Below are 20,582 nucleotides of genomic sequence, written 5' to 3' on the forward strand. Positions count from 1 at the left end.
AGTAAATACAAGGTTTTGGTCCATAATATAAAGTAGAATCCATCTTTTCATAAAATATTTTGTTACTGTGATTTTTGTCAGTATATCTGTTTTTTGTTTGTCACTGCTTACTGTTTGAACTCTCCCGGGTGCCTGTCTGTCTCTCTCTCTCTCTCTGTTTCACCTAGTTACAGTGTATTCCTCTGACTTATTTATTAATCTTAATGCATTATACATTGGTCCGATTACCTTGGAGCTCCTCAAATGCATTTTACCCAGATCTTCCTTTCACTATTACCTGGAGGACTTGTATTTAATGGCCACAAGACATTAGCGGGTGCAGCACTGCAACATTGGATAACCAGCCTGGTCTCATAGACTAGATGTAAATGTAAATCCTGTATGTTACGTTTGGTATGGTTACTAAGACAGATGGTTAATTAAGTAGGGTGGTTGGATGGGTGGGCGTATAACGTAAACTTCTAGCGATCATAAGGTTGCAAGTTTGAATGTTATCACGGCCAACTTTAGCATTTTAGAAACTTTTCAACTACTTAGTGCTTTTTAGCTACTTTGAAACTACTTAACAAGTTAGCTAACCCTTCCCCTAACCCTTTAATCTAACTCCTAAACTTAACACTAAGCTTAACCCTGACCCCTGACCCCTAACCCTTAGCCTAGCTAACGTTAGAATTCATACCATATCGTACGTTTTGCATCAGAATAATACGTAATGCTCTGAGACCAGGCTGGATATTCCCACATCTTGAGGCCTCAGTATGGTAAAGTACACCTTTAACTTGTGGTGCTAATGTTAGGCTAACTCGGTGTGGGAACTGGGAAGCAGTTTCAGTTTAGGTCTCATTCTCTGGCAGTCTGAATGGGAACGAATGGGCTGGAGGCAGTTGTAGGTGTGAGATTGTGAAGTCTCGCTGGGCTTGAGCTAGAGCCAGGTCAATAAATAACAGATAAGAGGGTAGAGTGACAGATGCTGCGTTGGAATGTATCCGGGAGGGATCGATAGATAGACACTTTGTACATTTTCAGAAACTTCATGTCCTCGATTAGCTACACTTCCAATCTCTGTTTCTCTCTGTTCCTTTAGTCTTTAAAGCTACACTCTGCAAGCCTCCTATGACAACAAAAACATGAATGCAGTAGTAGGTCTTCATTTTTAAGCATGACTCAATAAGACAGCTGTACTACTCTGATTATGAAGCTATTTTGAAGTCATATTTTTCCAAATCAAGGGGTGTAGGCTATTTCATTAGTTAAAATTAGTAGAAATCAGGGCCTCCCGGGTGGTGCAGTGGTTAAGGGCGCTGTACTGCAGCGCCAGCTGTGCCATCAGAGTCCCTGGGTTCGCGCCCAGGCTTTGTCGTAACTGGCCGCGACCGGGAGGTCCGTGGGGCGACGCACAATTGGCCTAGCGTCGTCCGGGTTAGGGAGGGTCGGTAGGGTTAGGGAGGGTCGGTCGGTAGGGCACCAGCGACTCCTGTGGCGGGCCGGGCGCAGTGCGCGCTAGCCAAGGTTGCCAGGTGCACGGTGTAGCCTCCGACACATTGGTGCGGCTGGCTTCCGGGTTGGATGCGCGCTGTGTTAAGAAGCAGTATGACTGTGTTAAGAAGCAGGTTGGGTTGTGTATTGGAGGACGCATGACATTCAGCCTTCGTCTCTCCCGAGCCCGTACGGGAGTTGTAGCGATGAGACAATTGGATACCACGAAATTGGGGAGAAAAAGGGGTAAAATTCCAAAAAATTAGTAGAAATCTTACAGACTCTGAGACTGGCTGGGTGGCTCTTTCTGCTTTCCTTCTCTTTCATACGATTTGTCTGATTGGAGATCAGTCTTATTGTGCGGCCAAGCACACCCATTCACCCCAGCCAGATCAGTCTTATTGTGCGGCCAAGCACACCCATTCACCCCAGCCAGATCAGTCTCATTGTGCGGCCAAGCACACCCATTCACCCCAGCCAGATCAGTCTCATTGTGCGGCCAAGCACACCCATTCACCCCAGCCAGATCAGTCTCATTGTGCGGCCAAGCACACCCATTCACCCCAGCAGATCAGTCTCATTGTGCGGCCAAGCACACCCATTCACCCCAGCCAGATCAGTCTCATTGTGCGGCCAAGCACACCCATTCACCCCAGCCAGATGTGTGCGTGCGTGCATGCGTGGATGCATGCTTGTGTCCCGCACGCGTACGTCTGTGTTACAGGAAGCACTGTAGGACCCCCCACTTATAATGTGTTTGTAATTTGACACAGGAACCGGAGATTGACACTGCTGTCTGTGACCCTTAGTAAACTTTTGGTTATGAGAATGAGTGTTCTCGAAAACAGATATATGTGTTTGTATTTGTGAGTGTGTGTGTGTGTGTGTGTGAGTGTGTGTGTGTGCACGCATGTTTCCTAGTACTAGTCTGACTTTAGAAATGGCAGCCTATGTACAGTATAGTGTGAACATAAACTTTAGAGTAGCCCCTATAAAACAGTGTCCTCTGCTGCCCCCTTTGCGAGAGCGTTGCTATGCTAACAGGTTAGACAGCCAAGCCTGTGGACCTAAGCCCCCGTTGGCAGACAGCCCAGCTCGGACCACTGGGGGAAAATGGGGAGTCCTCCAATTCACTTAGCCAGAACTGTACTCACTGCCGTTGCACTGCCTTCAAAAATGAGTGCATTGTAGGAGACGACTTGAAAAGGATGGCTGTATGAAATTATTATGCATTCGTGGGGTTTCACAAATATAGTTTTTAGTTTGTAGGCTATGTGACCATCACAACTTAAATAGCTCCTAAGCATAATTTACACAAGTTAACTATCTACATATCTTCTATTGCTTGGGTTAACATGAGGAAGTAGGTGCTTCAGGTTTTGGTGTGAGTTGGACGATACATTGGAACCAACTGAGATAGAGTTGTGTGACCTGGTATGTCCAGTAGGTGTCTCTGTCACTCCGGTGAATTGTTGCCCGACCCAACTGTTTACAGCTGTGGTTCTCAAACCTCTCCTCTGTGACCCCAGACGTTTCATATCTTTGTTGTAGCCTTGAACTAGCTCACCCGATTCACATTCAGGGTTGATGATTAGTTGGTAAGTTGACTCAGGTGTGCTAACTCTGGAATAGATGAAATACATGGAACGACTGGGGGTCCCTGAGGAGAGGTTTGAGAACCACTGGTTTACAGTGTGAGCTGGTCTTTTCCAGATGTTTCTGCTTGCTGTGCTGGTACTTGTATGCAGGGACTTCTTTTGAAAGCTCAGGAGAAGAATGTTATAATAAGGCTGAAAAAGTTGCACATGTTCACAGGACATGAAACCTCTGCTATGTGAAATGAAAGCAGAGGTACATGAGCAATGGGAAAATAATCATCATGAATACGGTTAATGAACTTCACAGCTTTTCACAGTATCATGCTGATTTGGTGAACGTGATATTACGAATTGTCAGTGAGTTCATTCTATTTGTACATTGTGTACATTTATGCATTCCTTGCAATGGCCACAGAGAACACATATCCAAACAAATTTCCGAATAAGGATGGGATAACTATCAATTAACCAAACAGTCCAAATAGTACACCCAACATGGCCACCAAACCACACATCACGGAACATGGATTTGAATTGTAATGTATTTTATACCCATTGTAATTCTATGGTGTCAGCTCCTCTAGGAAAAGGGCCTGACAGTCATCCGTGCTTTATGGGAAGTCACATGACACACTGCCCTCATCAATCATCATCAACAACTCCCCCAACCAACCACTACAGGGGATGATGTCACAAAGGGCCAGCCAGCCACCTTCCCATAATCCCCCTCCCCTCTCTCTCATTATAATGAACTCAAGGTCAACGATATGAATATGATCTAATTACCAGCAGTGTAGCTGATGAGCAACCACGAACCATGAGCGACACTTGCGGTTCATTGGCCAATGGTCGCACAAAAATGTTCTGTCCGTTACAATCAACCGTTAACATGGTTTCTCGTAGCTGCGCGTGGTCTACTTGTCGAGACCTTTGTTCATGTTTTAGTTTTTTTGCCTCCATTACGCTCATAGGCAGACAAAGGGGTGCAATCATGAAGAACGTGAGGGCGGGTAAACGCCACTTCCTTTGGCAAGGAGACAATACGAGGAGTTGAATGGAGTCTGACCTCTGGTCACCAGCCTAAGGTCACGCTGTCACAATGTGAGGGGACACTAGTTGTTGTTTCTGCCTGGGTGTTAGTGTGTATGACCGCGAGGGGCCGAAGGTGTTGTGCCATCCTCATGTAGGCTAGTAGTGAGAGCTGCTTGAAGCTTAAATGTGTTGTCGTTTTGTAGCCGTCCGTGGAGTTAGCGTAGAGAAGCCTGAAACTGCGGAAAGGAAATAATGTTAAAAGTCTAGTTTTAGCCTAGTCAATGTGTTTGATTGGTTTGGTGTGTTTTGATTGGGTGCGTTTGATTGGTTTGGTTTGGCTTGAATGTGTTATACAGAGTAGTTATGTCACTGGTGACATCTATACACTCACAAATACATATTATTATGCACAGACCCCTCACTCTCACTGATTAACCTTCAATATCAATCACAGAACAAGCAAACATACACACTCTCTCTCTCTCTGTTTCTCTGTTTCTCTGTCTCTCTATTTCGTATTTTTTCTGTCTCTCTATTTCTTTCTCTCTCTCTCGCTCACTTGCTTTCTACTGACGAATAGCCCAGAGACACCGGAAGGATTGTAAAACATTTGCCTGCAGACAGTACTTAGTATAATCTCTTTTGTGTTCACACAGCAAAGAACTTGAAGTCATCAGCCACTCAGCCTTGTTAAAATACTCCAAACCAGAAGGTGGCAGTAGCGTTGTTTGGCAATGCATGTCCTTCTGTGTTGCTTAGTTAATGGTCTAGAACCCAATGTTAGCTTGCTAGCTGCTCTAATGTTGCTATTTTGTTGGAAGCCCTTGTTGATACTAGCCAGATGGCCACAGCTAACTACCTAGCAAGACGACGAAGAAACAATTTAATTCACTCTCCATAATCCTATACTGCCAGTGCAAGTCCATAGCCAAATGTTTAGCTAGCTGTTCCCATAGGAGCTGTTCCCATTTAGCTAGCTGTTCCCATTCCACCTTCTGTGGAAATGGTTCTACATGGAACCCAAAAGGGTTCTACTTTGAACTAAAAGGGTTCTACTTGCAACCAAAAATGTTTTTTCTCTAGCTAGAACAAAAATGGCACCCGCTGCGTGCCGACCCGCTAGCGACGAACCTGGCATTTGCAATTGTAGAATCGCAATGCTCGTCAGTGGCCAATAACTTGACTTTGAGCCAATCAGAGAGCAGAAACTCCCACGTGGGGAGGCCAACAGGAGTGACAACAAAAATAAATGGGGCATTTTCTTTGTAAATACATGATTAAATGTCATGAGCCAGTCATATTTCAAATGAAATGTAGGCTATGGGATTGTAGCTAGCTAAGTGCACAGACACAATGCACACAACACTAAATACTACCTCCAAGCTAGCTAACCACTGTAGCTAGTGTTGACATTATAATTCAATCACAATGAATTAGTTTGCTGTGCAAGCTAGCGAATATGCTAAAGTTAGCTAGCCGAAGAACCCTTTTTTTCTAAGTGTGGTAGTCAGTTCTTCATTTGTTGTGACTATACCTGCTGCAGTGCTCGATCCCACTGCTGACACCAACTGTTGTGTTATTAGCTGTATGGATGAGGCAAAGAGATGTGAGTTAAGATAACATGTTTACTGACAAGATAATGTAGCAACTACCATTTGCATTACTATCCAGGATAGTCTATTTTTTAGTATTGGGATGCATCTCTCTGCACCTCATTCCATTTTCTCACTTTGTTCCTTCCTTCTGAAAAGGCCTTATGTAGTGCTGGTTGAGGCTTCTCCCCCAGCGTTTTGAGCTCATTTGTGCCTCTGTCCCTTGGTTGCTAATTGAATGACAGGCTGCACCTGGTTTACACCCCCCTCACAGACGGTAGGCAATGCCCAACAGAACACAGGTCATTTGCCACTAACAATAGTGTCACGACCGAGGAGCTGTTTGTGTGCCTGTCTGCAGTGCTGTCGCCTTGATTGGCTGTGCATGGTGTTCCCGGACGCCCCAGATGTACAGTGGGACAAAAAAGTATTTAGTCAGCCACCAATTGTGCAAGTTATCCCACTTAAAAAAAGATGAGAGAGGCCTGTAATTTTCATCATAGGTACACTTCAACTATGACAGACAAAATGAGAACAAAAATCCAGAAAATCACATTGTAGGATTTTTAATGAATTTATTTGCAAATTATGGTGGAAAATAAGTATTTGGTCAATAACAAAAGTTTATCTCAATACTTTGTTATATACCGTTTGTTGACAATGACAGAGGTCAAACGTTTTCTGTAAGTCTTCACAAGGTTTTCACACACTGTTGCTGGTATTTTGGCCCATTCCTCCATGCAGATCTCCTCTAGAGCAGTGATGTTTTGGGGCTGTTGCTGGGCAACACAGACTTTCAACTCCCTCCAAAGATTTTCTATGGGGTTGAGATCTGGAGACTGGCTAGGCCACTCCAGAACCTTGAAATGCTTCTTACGAAGCCACTCCTTCGTTGCCCGGGCGGTGTGTTTGGGATCATTGTCATGCTGAAAGACCCAGCCACATTTCATCTTCAATGCCCTTGCTGATGGAAGGAGGTTTTCACTCACGATACACGATACATGGCCCCATTCATTCTTTCCTTTACACGGATCAGTCGTCCTGGTCCCTTTGCAGAAAAACAGCCCCAAAGCATGATGTTTCCACCCCCATGCTTCACAGTAGGTATGGTGTTCTTTGGATGCAACTCAGAATTCTTTGTCCTCCAAACACGACGAGTTGAGTTTTTACCAAGAAGTTATATTTTGGTTTCATCTGACCATATGACATTCTCCCAATCTTCTTCTGGATCATCCAAATGCTCTCTAGCAAACTTCAGATGAGCCTGGACATGTACTGGCTTAAGCAGGGGGACATAGTGTGTGTTGTGTGTTACTGATGGTAGGCTTTGTTACTTTGGTCCCAGCTCTCTGCAGGTCATTCACTAGGTCCCCCCGTGTGGTTCTAGGATTTTTGCTCACCGTTCTTGTGATCATTTTGACCCCACAGGGTGAGATCTTGCGTGGAGCCCCAGATCGAGGGAGATTATCAGTGGTCTTGTATGTCTTCCATTTCCTAATAATTGCTCCCACAGTTGATTTATTCAAACCAAGCTGCTTACCTATTGCAGATTCAGTCTTCCCAGCCTGGTGCAGGTCTACAATTTTGTTTCTGGTGTCCTTTGACAGCTCTTTGGTCTTGGCCATAGTGGAGTTTGGAGTGTAACTGTTTGAGGTTGTGGACAGGTGTCTTTTATACTGATAACAAGTTCAAACAGGTGCCATTAATACAGGTAACGAGTGGAGGACAGAGGAGCCTCTTAAATAAGAATTTACAGGTCTGTGAGAGCCAGAAATATTTCTTGTTTGTAGGTGACCATATACTTATTTTCCACCATAATTTGCAATTAAATTCATAAAAAATCCTACAATGTGTTTTCTGGATTTTTTTTCTCATTTTGTCTGTCAAAGTTGAAGTGTACCTATGATGAAAATTACAGGCCTCTCTCATCTTTTTAAGTGGGAGAACTTGCACAATTGGTGGCTGACTAAATACTTTTTTGCCCCACTGTACATGTCTTTATTAGAAAAAAACACATTTAATTATCTGCTAGATCAACAGCATCAGCTGCTGATGCTTTATTCTGGTCTGGTAGAAAGCAGATACTATTAATGCCTTGTAGTATTTATATCTGTGCCTTTCTTCAGTAACTTATAGCGGTGACATCATTTATTTTTCCCTCGTTGCTATAGAAGCGGTGGGCATGTTTTGCTTCAGTGTGATAATGGTGGTAGATCAGACTCTAGGCCCCTCTGGTCATGGGGTTGATTGGTTATGCCTGGCTGCACCAATCAAACTGTACAATGCTATAATTGTATATAAAGTTTGTGTGTGTTTTCGACATTGATACATATTTTATGTGCAAATTATAGCATTGTACATATGCTTGGATTTAAGGTTGGAGTAGTGAGTGAGTGTAACTGGACAAATAAAGACGGATGGAAAGTTTACATGCATTGTTCCCCTCAATTATATCTGGCAGGGTAAACACTGGTTTATAACTTACTCCTGTTTTCTGTACTAACCCCATAAATGACATGAACCACTATCGCCATGTTTCCCCTCTACCATGCTTCCCTTGCTGAGGGCTCAAGGAAGCACATCCTTTATGACTGTGTACAGCATGGACAGTGTGTGCTGTACAGTACAGGGATAGGGTGTGGAAGCATCCGTCCTGAATTAAGGGTGATGAGAGCCAAATGGAGGAACATTCATGGAGGGGTTGACCAGGTGGGATAACTTGCCGACTATGAAAGGCCAAGGGAGGATGATCATGATATCATACGTCATAAAGGACATAAAGCACCAACCTCCAACCTCCCACTCAACCTTTTTTCAGAGCTAACATTTCAGCTTCTGGCGCCAGACCCTGTGACTTCTCCTCAATGCGCTTGTAATGAAACCCGACAATGGATCTGTCAGCGGTTAGCTGAGAAAAGGTAAACAGATGGGAGTAAAGGTTGGTGGAACAGGGAGGATATATGCTGTTGATGTCCAAAGCCCATCCTGTTTCACTGTGGTACACGAAGTCTCAGAGACAAAGAGCATGTACATTGAGTTATGACACAATAATAGCCACAATTCATCAAAACACGTGTCGCTATAAAGAGAGAGATTGGTCCTGATAGATGTATCATCTTGCACTGCAAATCAGTGAGACAGTGCCAGACCTGTCCAGAAGTCACTTAGGGCTAGTTTGAGTCAAGTCTTTGAGCACAAACCAGAGTCACGAACCATAGTCAACCAGAGTTGAACCGAGTAGCACAGTCGTCTAAGGCACTGCATCTCAGTGGTAGAGGCATCACAACAGACCCTGGTTTGATTCCAGGCTGTATTTATTAAATAAATAAAGTCTCAAGTCTTTGAGGATGAGTCAGACTCAAGTCTCTCAAGGCATCCTATGTCTCTCAAGTCATTGACCATGACTCTGGGACAAGTCTCAAGTCATTGAGCACGACTCTGAGTTGGGTCTCAAGTCATTGAGCCAGAAGTCAAGTCTCAAGTCTTTGAATAAGTCAGTCAAGTCTTGAATCTTAAAGGACGATCATAGTCTCATAATCTGTTGTTGCTGCAAGACACGTCTGTGGGTTGTTGCAGTTTTATGTGTGTCTGTTCTGCCTCTATAACAACCCCTGACCTGACTCCTGACCTTTGGCCTCCCCTGTGCTGGGGTGGCTTGTTAGACTGTTCTGGAGACAGTGGGGATCAGGACATCAGATGGCTGAGAAGCTTCTTGGCTGTGAGCCCATCTCCATCCCTCTGACAGACAGTTGTTTTACACTCTGCCAGTCAGACGCGCCGCTCGTTAATTGTTGAAAGCCTCTCAACGGGGATAAGCTTTTGTGATTCGGCGGCTGGGAGGACCCCCGAGGGGTCTTCCCTGAGACAAAACACATGAATGCGTGTCATATATGCCTCGTCAGACGTGGTAGTATTTATTACATGATGAAGAGTTGACATGAGACATGAAAATGCCTGTAGCTAGAAAGTCAACGTCCCCTTTCTAACAAAACAACTATGTGAATAGCAAAGCTGTAATTACGGGGGCTGCCAATGAGGCCTCAATAAATATCTCTCTGCCTATTGTGTCTTAAGAAGGGGGGGCAGGGAATGGTCACTTTGTTGCCATGGCAGCTGGCCAGTCGCTGCACCTGGCCAGTCAGGGACAGTATGTGAACAAAGGAGGTGGTGTGTGTAGCCTAGCGCTTGTTTTGCCACATCGTCGAATCCCGGTTTAGCTGCTCTTTGACACAGCAACCATTTTCTCCATCCAGTTGAGTAGACGCAGGTCAAACACACACACCTCTCTGTCTCCTGTCGTCTGTCAGAGAGAGGAAGGAGGCTGCTCCATCCCTACATCTGGGCTTCCCTGGAGGAGGCTGCTAGCTCACTGTGATGATGTACTTTTGGATTAAGTTGTGAAGCATATAGCATGCACTTAAATGTGATCCTCTGTGGAGTGTTGACATGATACATGTCTGTATGGACGGGGGAAGATGTGGCCAGCACACTCAGGAAGTGAAATGCAGATAGAAACATATGATGATGGAGCTGTGCCTGACCACCATCATCACACCTCCGTAGGTGTAGGTGGAGCTATGTTCTTATTTTCTACCGAAGGGGTATCAGGCAAAGAGCTGGAGATAAATATGGGACCGAGCATATGACCCACAGGAAGTGGAGTTGACTTATCATCCAGTGAACAGACCCCAGATCCTTCACACTTCCTGTCACATGACATGGAATCCCAAACATGTTGGTCTTCCTAGCCCATGGTACTTATTTTTACTGTAGATGTATGTAATATGCCAGAATCTTACTTGGGCTTTAGGTCATAGAGGTTTAAAGAACATTCCCTAAACATTTGTTCCGGGTTCTCCTTGATGTTCCGGGAACATTTGCTTTTTGTCCAGTGAGCACTCCCTCCTTGTCAGGCTAAACATGTTCAAGACATGAGAGGTGCCTGAAAGGTTTTGGAGAATTACCAACATTTTGTAAAGCAGGATGAGACATTTACCATTTTGGACGTGTCCATCTTGGAGGAGTGCCTTGGTGTCTTGGCCGGCAGTCAAAACTCACACGGGCAGGGCTGGTAGTGCGCATGAGTGCTCGGCTGTCTCCATAACGACGGAAGCTCCGCGGCGTCGGCTGAGTTTGGCTTCTGCATCTTAATATGGGTTCTGCTGCTGCTTCCTAACATACCTGGTGCACAGATTCAGTCTTACCCCCAAGCTCTTGGTTTGTAATTAGTTTGTCTGCGTTCTCATCCATCCTTTGTTTGAGTGCACTTTATTTACTGTCAGTTTATGCATTTCCCCTCCATCTTCTCTCTTTAATCCACCCATTACTGTTTCTGTCCATAAACTCTCTATATATCCAATTAATTATTTGACCTTTTCACCTCAGCTATCCGTTTAGTTTGCCCTCATCATCATAATTGCTATCTATCCCTTGATCCCCATGCTCCTTGGCACTGACTCTCTGAAGTCAAGCCTTGTTTGCCTTCATACTGCCACCTCACGCTCTGATGAAAGGTGAAATAACACAATCCTGACAACCGGCTTTGCGTCAGACTTGATAGCTATCATCCAACGAGGGAATTTGACATTTGTTATGTGATAAGAAAGCGCGTCTGGTCTCTGTGTGATACCGCATTCATCTTAATGTCCACATTTCCTCCGAGGCGGGATATCACACTGATAATCATTAGAAGTGTCTGGCAGAGGCACATTTTCAAAAGAGCAAAGCATTTAGATGGAGTAAGCCTCCTTTATTACAGTCATGTATCACATTCCGGTCTGTGGTAAATCTGAGTCATAACTGGAATAGCACTGTGGAGCTAGTTCCCATCCCGTACATATTCCACTCTGGACGTCCTGGATGCACATCCCAGATCAACCCCCATATTTCGTTCTACCCCGGATGATCCCCCCATATCACGATCCCCCCATATTTTGTTCTACCACGGATGATCCCCCCATATTTCGTTCTACCCCGGATGATCCCCCCCATATTTCGTTCTACCCCGGATGATCCCCCCCATATTTCGTTCTACCCCGGATGATCCCTCCCATATTTCATTCTACCCCGGTCTGTTGTTGTGTCCCAGTTATGCTTTTGTGTAGAATTAACATTCATCACAAATGTACAGAACATTTTTAAGAGCAGGTGAAGTGTACTTAGTGGTGAATTTGCGAGGCACCTTGTCCTGTGTAATTATACTTTAACAGTGACTTCCGAATTCGGTGGCTGGTGTGGTGTTTTATGGTTCAGGCATGCCATCAGGTAACCTTACACATGAGAGAGACGCATAGAACAGGAAAAACAGCCGTGTTAGAGTGCTCTTTTTGTGCTATGTGCAGTGGAAAGAGACTGCTGACTGTATATTCCATGCTCATGCATACATTTCCCAATGCAGTGCTCTTAAACTGGTCAGCCATGGCCCTCAGCACTGTAGGCACACACACACACCAACACACATACATGATTTGTCCGTTGTGTCATAGATGTTTATGTTAGATGATCACACACACACAAAGCATCACCGCTGACCTTGGCAACAGAGGTCCCTTGGAAAAGAAAGCATGTAGAAGCCTGTTTTCTTCCCTCTCTGGTACTCAATCATTAATAGTCCTCTCTCTCTCTCGCCCCTGGCTCATACAAACACCACACACACACACACACACACACACACACACACACACACACACACACACACACACACACACACACACACACACACACACACACACACACACACACACACACACACACACACACACACACACACACACACTCTCTCCAGTAACACTCCATAGCCTTCTATCAGCAGCTGTTCAGAGAGGAGAGCGAGGGAGTGGTGAGTACCTGCTCGCTGATTCGCCTCCTACACCCCAGCACTCCTTTAAGGTTTACAATGTGTGAGTGTCTCAAGGTAGTGGACAGGCGTGCTCTAACGTGTAGCAGCATGTCATAAGGATCTTACAGCGACTTTAAGACCAAGGAAAAGACAAGGAGAGAGAGTGGCGGAGGAGGAGACAACGAGAGAGAGAGACGGAGAAGGAGAAAGAGACAAGGAGAGAGAGAGACAGAGGAGACAACGAGAGAGAGAGACGGAGAAGGAGACCAGGAGAGAGGGAGACGGGAAAGAGAAAGAGACAAGGAGAGAGAGAGACAGAGGAGACAACGAGAGAGAGAGAGACGGAGAAGGAGACCAGGAGAGAGAGAGAGACAGAGGAGACAAGGAGAGAGAGACGGAGAAGGAGAAGGAGACCAGGAGAGAGGGAGACGGGAAAGAGAAAGGGACAAGGAGAGAGAGAGAGACAGAGGAGACAACGAGAGAGAGAGACGGGAAGGAGAAAGAGACAAGGAGAGAGACGAAGAACGAGAAAAAGACAAGAAGAGAGAGAAAGACGGAGAAGGAGACAAGGAGAGAGAGAAGGGAAGGAGAAAGAGACAAGGAGAGAGAGAGAAGGGAAGGAGAAAGAGACAAGGAGAGAGAGACAGGAAAGAGAAAGTCTGAGTAGAAAGAAGAGGCGTCTACTTGGTCTACTTTTGACATTTTTCCCCTTCTTTCATTTTGGAAACAAGTGAGAAAAATAGATAAAGGAAAGTGCAGCAGAAGACTCATAAGGAGAGATCTCTTTGGTTCAGCTTCAGCCTTTGGTTCAGCTTCGCTCTGAGAACTGGAGGACCACAGCCCCAGCCAGGGGCGCCCTGCCACCCAAGCCCAAGCCAAGACTCTGTCCCTGGGGCCGCATGGGGTCCAAGTCCCCCTTCAGCCTCCACCGAGCCCTGGTCCAGCCCATGATGATGTGCATGCTGGATGTTCCTCTCATACTGGACCACCTGGTAGGTGTCTGGTGTGGAGACTGAGAGGGGATCACTGACTGCAGATGTCTGGTATGGAGACTGAGAGGGGATCACTGACTGTGGGTGTCTGGTGTGGAGACTGATAGGGGATCACTGACTGTAGGTGTCTGGTGTGGAGACTGAGAGGGGATCACTGACTGTGGGTGTCTGGTGTGGAGACTGAGAGGGGATCACTGACTGTGGGTGTCTGGTGTGGAGACTGAGAGGGGATCACTGACTGCAGATGTCTGGTGTGGAGACTGAGAGGGGATCACTGACTGTAGGTGTCTGGTGTGGAGACTGAGAGGGGATCACTGACTGCAGATGTCTGGTGTGGAGACTGAGAGGGGATCATTGACTGTGGGTGTCTGGTGTGGAGACTGATAGGGGGTCACTGACTGTAGGTGTCTGGTGTGGAGACTGAGAGGGGATCACTGACTGTGGGTGTCTGGTGTGGAGACTGAGAGGGGATCACTGACTGTGGGTGTCTGGTGTGGAGACTGAGAGGGGATCACTGACTGCAGATGTCTGGTGTGGAGACTGAGAGGGGATCACTGACTGTAGGTGTCTGGTGTGGAGACTGAGAGGGGATCACTGACTGCAGATGTCTGATGTGGAGACTGAGAGGGAATCACTGACTGTAGGTGTCTGGTGTGGAGACTGAGAGGGGATCACTGACTGTAGGTGTCTGGTGTGGAGACCGAGAGGGGATCACTGACTGTGGGTGTCTGGTGTGGAGACTGAGAGGGGATCACTGACTGTAGGTGTTTGGTGTGGAGACTGAGAGGGGATCACTGACTGCAGATGTCTGGTGTGGAGACTGAGAGCTAGGACAGTGGTAGTGTGGGAATCTGTTGTGACTGCTTACAATATGCTTGTGTAATATGCTACAGTTCACCTTTGAATTAAACGCATATGCAAACTGATATGCACTCTATAGTGTGCACGTTATCTGGACAGTGACAGGATTTTTTACTTCTGTACTATTTCTCTGATCCTAGGTCAGTTTACTGTTATGTGGTAGAATCTGTAAGTTAACACCGGTTGGTGGGTAGGAGGTGGGGAGGAGACAGCCTATCAGGTCAGGTCGCTCTTTTAGGCTTTGGTCAGCATGGTTTTGCCATGGGAACAGGTCAGGGTGCCCACTCAGGCAGGTCCTAAGTGAAGTACTTTATTCTTATTGGCCAGGAGAAAGAATGTAGCTGTACAGTTGAAGTCGGAAGTTTACATACACTTAGGTTGGAGTCATTAAAACAATTTTTTCAACCACTCCACACATTTCTTGTTAACAAACTATAGTTTTGGAAAGTCGGTTAGGACATCTACTTTAAGTAATTGTTCCAACAATTGTTTACAGACAGATTATTTCACTTATAATTCACGGTATCACAATTCCAGTGGGTCAGAAGTTTACATACACTAAGTTGACTGTGCCTTTAAACAGCTTGGAAAATTCCAGAAAATGATGTCATGGCTTTAGAAGCTTCTGATAGGCTAATTGACATCATTTTAGTCAATTGGAGGTGTACCTGTGGATGTATTTCAAGGCCTACCTTCAAACTCAGTGCCTCTTTGCTTGACATCATGGGAAAATCAAAAGAAATCAGCCAAGACCTCAGAAGAAAAATTGTATACCTCCACAAGTCTGGTTCGTCCTTGGGAGCAATTTCCAAGCGCCTGAAGGTACCACGTTCATCTGTACAAACAATAGTAGGCAAGTATATGCACCATGGGACCACACAGCCGTTATACCGCTCAGGAAGGAGACGCGTTCCGTCACCTAGAGATGAACGTACTTTGGTGCGAAAAGTGCAAATCAATCCCAGAACAACAGCAAACGACCTTGTGAAGATGCTGGAGGAAACAGGTACAAAAGTATCTATATCCATAATAAAACGAGTCCTATATCGACATAACCTGAAGGCCGCTCAGCAAGGAAGAAGCCACTGCTCCAAAACCGCCAAAAAAAAGCCAGACTACGGTTTGCAAACTGCACATGGAGACAAAGATCGTACTTTTTAGAGAAATGTTCTCTGGTCTGATGAAACAAAAATAGAACTGTTTGGCCATAATGAACATAGTTATGTTTGGAGGAAAAAGGGGGGGGCTTGCAAGCCGAAGAACATCATCCAAACTGTGAAGTACAGGGGTGCAGCATCATGTTGTGGGGGTGCTTTGCTGCAGGAGGGACTGGTGCACTTCACAAAATAGATTACATCATGAGGAGGGAAAATGATGTGGATATATTGAAGGAACATATCAAGACATCAGTGAGGAAGATAAAGCTTGGTCGCAAATGGGTCTTCCAAATGGATAATGACCCCATGCATACTTCCAAGTTGTGGCAAAATGGCTTAAGGACAACAAAGTCAAGGTACAAAGCCCTGACCTCAACCCATAGAAAATGTGTGGGCAGAACTGATAAAGCTTGTGTGAGCAAGGAGGCCTACAAACCTGACTCAGTTACACCAGCTCTGTCAGGAGGAATGGGCCACAATTCACCCAACTTATTGTGGGAAGCTTGTGGAAGTCTACCCGAAACGTTTGACCCAGGTCAAACAATTTAAAGGCAATGCTACCAAATACTAATTGAGTGTATGTAAACTTCTGACCCACTGGGAATGTGATGAAATAAATAAAAGCTGAAGTAAATCATTCTCTCTACTATTATTCTGACATTTCACATTCTTAAAATTAAGTGGTGATCATAACTGACCTAAGACAGGGAATTTTTACTAGGATAAAATGTCAGGAATTGTGAAATACTGAGTTTAATTGTATTTTGCTAAAGTGTATGTAAACTTCCGACTTTAACTGTATTTATGTGTGCACTGACGCTATTATTAACATGGCACAGGGCAACAGCCTTTCATGGATGCTCATTGAATCAGGATTGAGTAGCATTGTAGCAAGCAAGCAACACAATACAAAACATGATCTAGTGTCACTTTGATATAATGATCTAAACCGAAAGTGGCCATTTTACTGTGTAAAACGTGTCACAATGACAAGTTATTGTCGGAACGTTTGAAGTAGGTTCAGAGGTATCTGCCGTGCGTGTGAATCCTTTGCGGTCAACTTCAGACATGTTCTGTGTGTGCTGGTTTGTGTGATGTGTGTTTGTTTTTATAGGTCAGGTCATGTATGATTGATGTAATGTAGTTCTAGAAAGAGAAGGCACTATTAGTGAGTGACAAAACTAAGTAGCAAATTTAGGATAATTTCCCATCTTTCCACAGACACCAGCCAACCAGCTTTGACTGAATTAGTTTCTCCTTGCCCTGTAAGTGGACCCATCACATTAGAAGTCTATGGATCGTTCCATGTCATGACATGCTTGGACCACCTATTGAGATGTGCCTTTTGTTAAGTAAATCAGTTAAGGTGAAAAGGTAAATAAGGTGAAAAGGAGACTGGAGTGCCACTTTAATGGTTTCATGCCATTGTTATATCTGTATTTTGAAAGTTGCATATCTTGAAAACTTGAGCGCTGTCAAAGTAATCATTTTGGGACTGGTATTTCTATTTTGACACAAGTTTGGAAAGTCACTAGATCATTTCCCATCTTACTTGGCTAATTTTCCAGTGGATACTTTTATTTCCTCAGACAACCAGGCTTTTGCCAAAACTCCTCTGCATTTCCCAATTCACAAGCCCACCCGGCCCGGCTATAGTACCAGCCAGGCTCTGTTCCTGGATGTGGTGTCCCAGAGATAAGAGGTGGAAATTGGGAGTCTGTATTGTTGTCAGCCCCCTTGGAGTTCTTATCAGTTCCAGTGTCATTACTCTGTAGTCTCTGTAATTTCCAGTATCTTCTCTGCTCCACCTTTCTAATGACAACTTATTTACACTTCTTAACCAGGAGGGGGAGAAGGAGAGGGGGAGAAGGAGAGGGGGAGAAGGAGAGGGGGAGAAGGAGAGGGGGAGAGGGGGAGAAGGAGAGGGGGAGAAGGAGAGGGGGAGAAGGGGAGAAGGAGAGGGGGAGAGGGAGAAGGAGAGGGGGAGAAGGAGATTTGCATGACAAGTATTTGCATGACAAGTATTTATTGTCATGCAATAAAATGCAAATTAATTACTTAAAAATCATACAATGTGATTTTCTGGATTTTTGTTTTAGATTCCGTCTCTCACAGTTGAAGTGTACCTATGATAAAAAATTACAGACCTCTACTTGCTTTGTAAGTAGGAAAACCTGCAAAATGGGCAGTGTATCAAATACATTTGTCATTTAGCAGACGCTCTTATCCTGAGTGACTTACAGTCGTGAGTGCATACGTGTTTTGTATGGGCACCTGTGGGAATTGAACCCACAACCTTAGCATTGCAAGCGCCATGCTCTACCAACTAAACCACATGGGACGTCTTCACTGGGCAGCTCGCGGGTGGGTTTCCCTTTGTAATCTGTGATAGTTTGCAAGCATTTCCACATCCGACAAGCGTCAGAGTCGGCATGCTAGGATTCGATCTTAGTCCTTTATTGACACGTTGGCTGTTTGATGGCTCGTCAGAGGTCGTAGCGGGATTTATTAGAGTCCTGCTACTTCAAAAGCGGCAGCTCTAGCCTTTAGCTCGGATGTTGCCAGTAATCCATGGCTTCTGGTTGGGATATGTACGTATGGTCACGGTGGGGACAACACTGATGCACTTATTAATGAAGCCAGTGACTGATGTGGTAAACACCTCAATGCCATTGGATGAATCCTGGAACATATTCTAGTCTGTGCTAGCAAAACAGTCCTGTAGCTTAGCATCCTCTTCATCAGACCACTTCCATATTGGGCACGTTACCGGTACTTCCTGTTTGAGTTTTTGCTTGTAAGCAGGAATCAGGAGGATATGGTTTTAAATACATTTTGATATGGTCAGATTTGCAAAATGGAGGGCGATGGTTTGTATGCATTTGTAACAAAGACGCTGAGAGTCGAGAAGCAGGTGGTACGTTTAATAAACCAACGAACATGGAACGAGACAACATCATAGTGGCGTCTTAACATAGATACAGAAACAATACTGACTTGGGAAAAAAAACCTAAGGGAGTGCCAGATATAGGGTAATGGAGTCTAGGTGTGCCTCATCAAGTGCAGGTGTGCGTAATGATGGATGCCAGGACCGGTGGTTAGTATACCGGTGACGTTGAATGCCGGAGGGGAGGAGCGGGAGTAGATGTGACAGTACCACACCCGACGCGCGGCTCTAGCCACAGCGGCAAAAGTGAAAATCAAGGATGATGTTGGGATCCAGATTGTCCTCCACAACCCCCACAACGTTGAGAGTCCAGTAGGGATCTGACGGCATAGGCTGGACCCCCCTTGATGTCCAGGGGGCGGTGGAGGGGTGTCGTGGGGGACAGCATCAGCTAGGGGACCAGGAACCACTGGCCTGAGAAGGGAGACATGAAAAGAAGGTGAGATACGGTAGTCACTTCCATATTGGGCACTTCACCGGTACTTCCTGTTTGAGTGTTTGCAAGCAGGAATCAGGAGGATAGAGTTATGGTCAGATTTGCAAAATAGAGGGCAATGGAAAGCTTTGTATGCATTTGTAACGAAGACGCTGAGAGTCGAGAAGCAGGTGGTACGTTTAATAAACCAACAAACATGGAACGAGACAACATCGTAGTGGCGTCTTAACATAGACACAGAAGCAATATTGTCTGGGACAAGGACCTAAGGGAGTGCCAGTGACCGGTGGCGGTCTGCCTGCTCCTTCTGACGGTGGACGGCACACTGGAGTCTCACGTGAGCGTCGCTCCACACTTCTGAGCGCCTGAACCACTCATCAACCACAGGAGCTTCGGTCTGGTCCGGGGTCCACGGAGCCAGGGCCGGCTGAAAACCCAGAACACACTGGAAGGGGTCAGCCCAGTGGAGGAGTGACGTAGCGAATTATGGGCGTACTCCGCCCATGGAAGGAATCGGGCCCACTCTCCCTGCCGGTCTTGACAGTGACTCCTCAGGAACCTCCCCAGCCTCTGGTTCATCCTCTCCACCTGCCCGGAAGTGAGGCTGACCGTGACCCAGAGTTTCTCCATAAAGGTTCTCCATACCCGGGATGTGAATTGGGGGCCACGGTCGGAGACGATGTCCTCCGGAAGGCCATAATGCCGGGAGACCTGCTGGAGTTGTACCTCAGTGACCTGGAGAGCAGTAGGGAGACCAGAGAGATGGATAAAACGACAGGATTTGGAAAATCGATCCACAGCCACCAAAATGGCAGTGAAACCGACAGAGGGGAGCTCAGTAAGAGCGTACAAAGTGCTGGCTCATTCCATCTGCTGGATGCTGCTACTGTCCGAAAGGTGAGTGCGTACTCGGCAGCCTTCAGGTCCCCCTGCCCTCCGATTGCTGATCGAAGATACATTTGAACAGAGCCATGAACCCCTCATATGAATATAGGTCCTCCTCTCCTCTCTCCAAGACAACAGTGGCACATTCCAATACCCACCCCGTCAGCAGAGAAATAACCGTGGCAACCTTGGACCTCTCGGTGGTGGGGGCTCCCATCTGGTGCGCAAAGTAGAGGGAGCACTGAAGTAGGAAGCCACGGCATTTAGATGGGGTACCTTCATATTTATCCAGGAGGATAAACGGGCATCACTGACCTGAGCTTGTTGCTGAATGGGCTGTTGTGCTGGGTCGACTGGTTGTAGAGTATCCTCTGCTAGTTTACTGAAACACCTCCCGGGTATGCTCAAGATGTTGCACACTGCGAAGAACCTCTTCCATAGCTGTCTCCAGTTGTGCCAGCTGGTCGTGGTGTTGACGAAGAAGGTATCCCTGCTCGTCGACTGTCTGGGAGATATTCTGTTTTCCTGCTGCTTCCATTGTTTGAGTCAGTATTCTGTAACAAAGATGCTGAGAGTTGAGAAGCAGGTGATATGTTTAATAAACCAACAAACATGAAACGAGACACCATCATAGTGGTGTCTTAACATAGACACAGAAACAATACTGACTGGGTAAAGAACCTAAGGGAGTGCCACATATAGGGTAATGAGTGAGGTAATGGAGTCCAGGTGTGCCTCATGATGAAGTGCAGGTGCACGTAATGATT

At 45.8% G+C, this 20,582-nt stretch overlaps 1 protein-coding gene and 1 long non-coding RNA gene across 2 annotated transcripts in view; one reads left to right on the forward strand and one right to left on the reverse strand.

The window, feature by feature from the left end:
• Positions 1-20,582, forward strand: part of LOC110523253 (ral guanine nucleotide dissociation stimulator) — an 80,877-nt gene that overhangs the window by 3,540 nt on the left and 56,755 nt on the right. The gene's annotated exons all lie outside the window — the stretch shown is intronic.
• Positions 18,450-20,503, reverse strand: LOC118964565. The gene is made up of 2 exons (XR_005051646.1): positions 20,131-20,503; positions 18,450-18,908 (listed from the first exon to the last, which is right to left on the reverse strand). It is a non-coding gene; the product is annotated as an uncharacterized LOC118964565 (long non-coding RNA).

Source organism: Oncorhynchus mykiss, chromosome 5 (assembly GCF_013265735.2).
Source record: "Oncorhynchus mykiss isolate Arlee chromosome 5, USDA_OmykA_1.1, whole genome shotgun sequence".
NCBI classification, from domain to species: domain Eukaryota; kingdom Metazoa; phylum Chordata; class Actinopteri; order Salmoniformes; family Salmonidae; genus Oncorhynchus; species Oncorhynchus mykiss.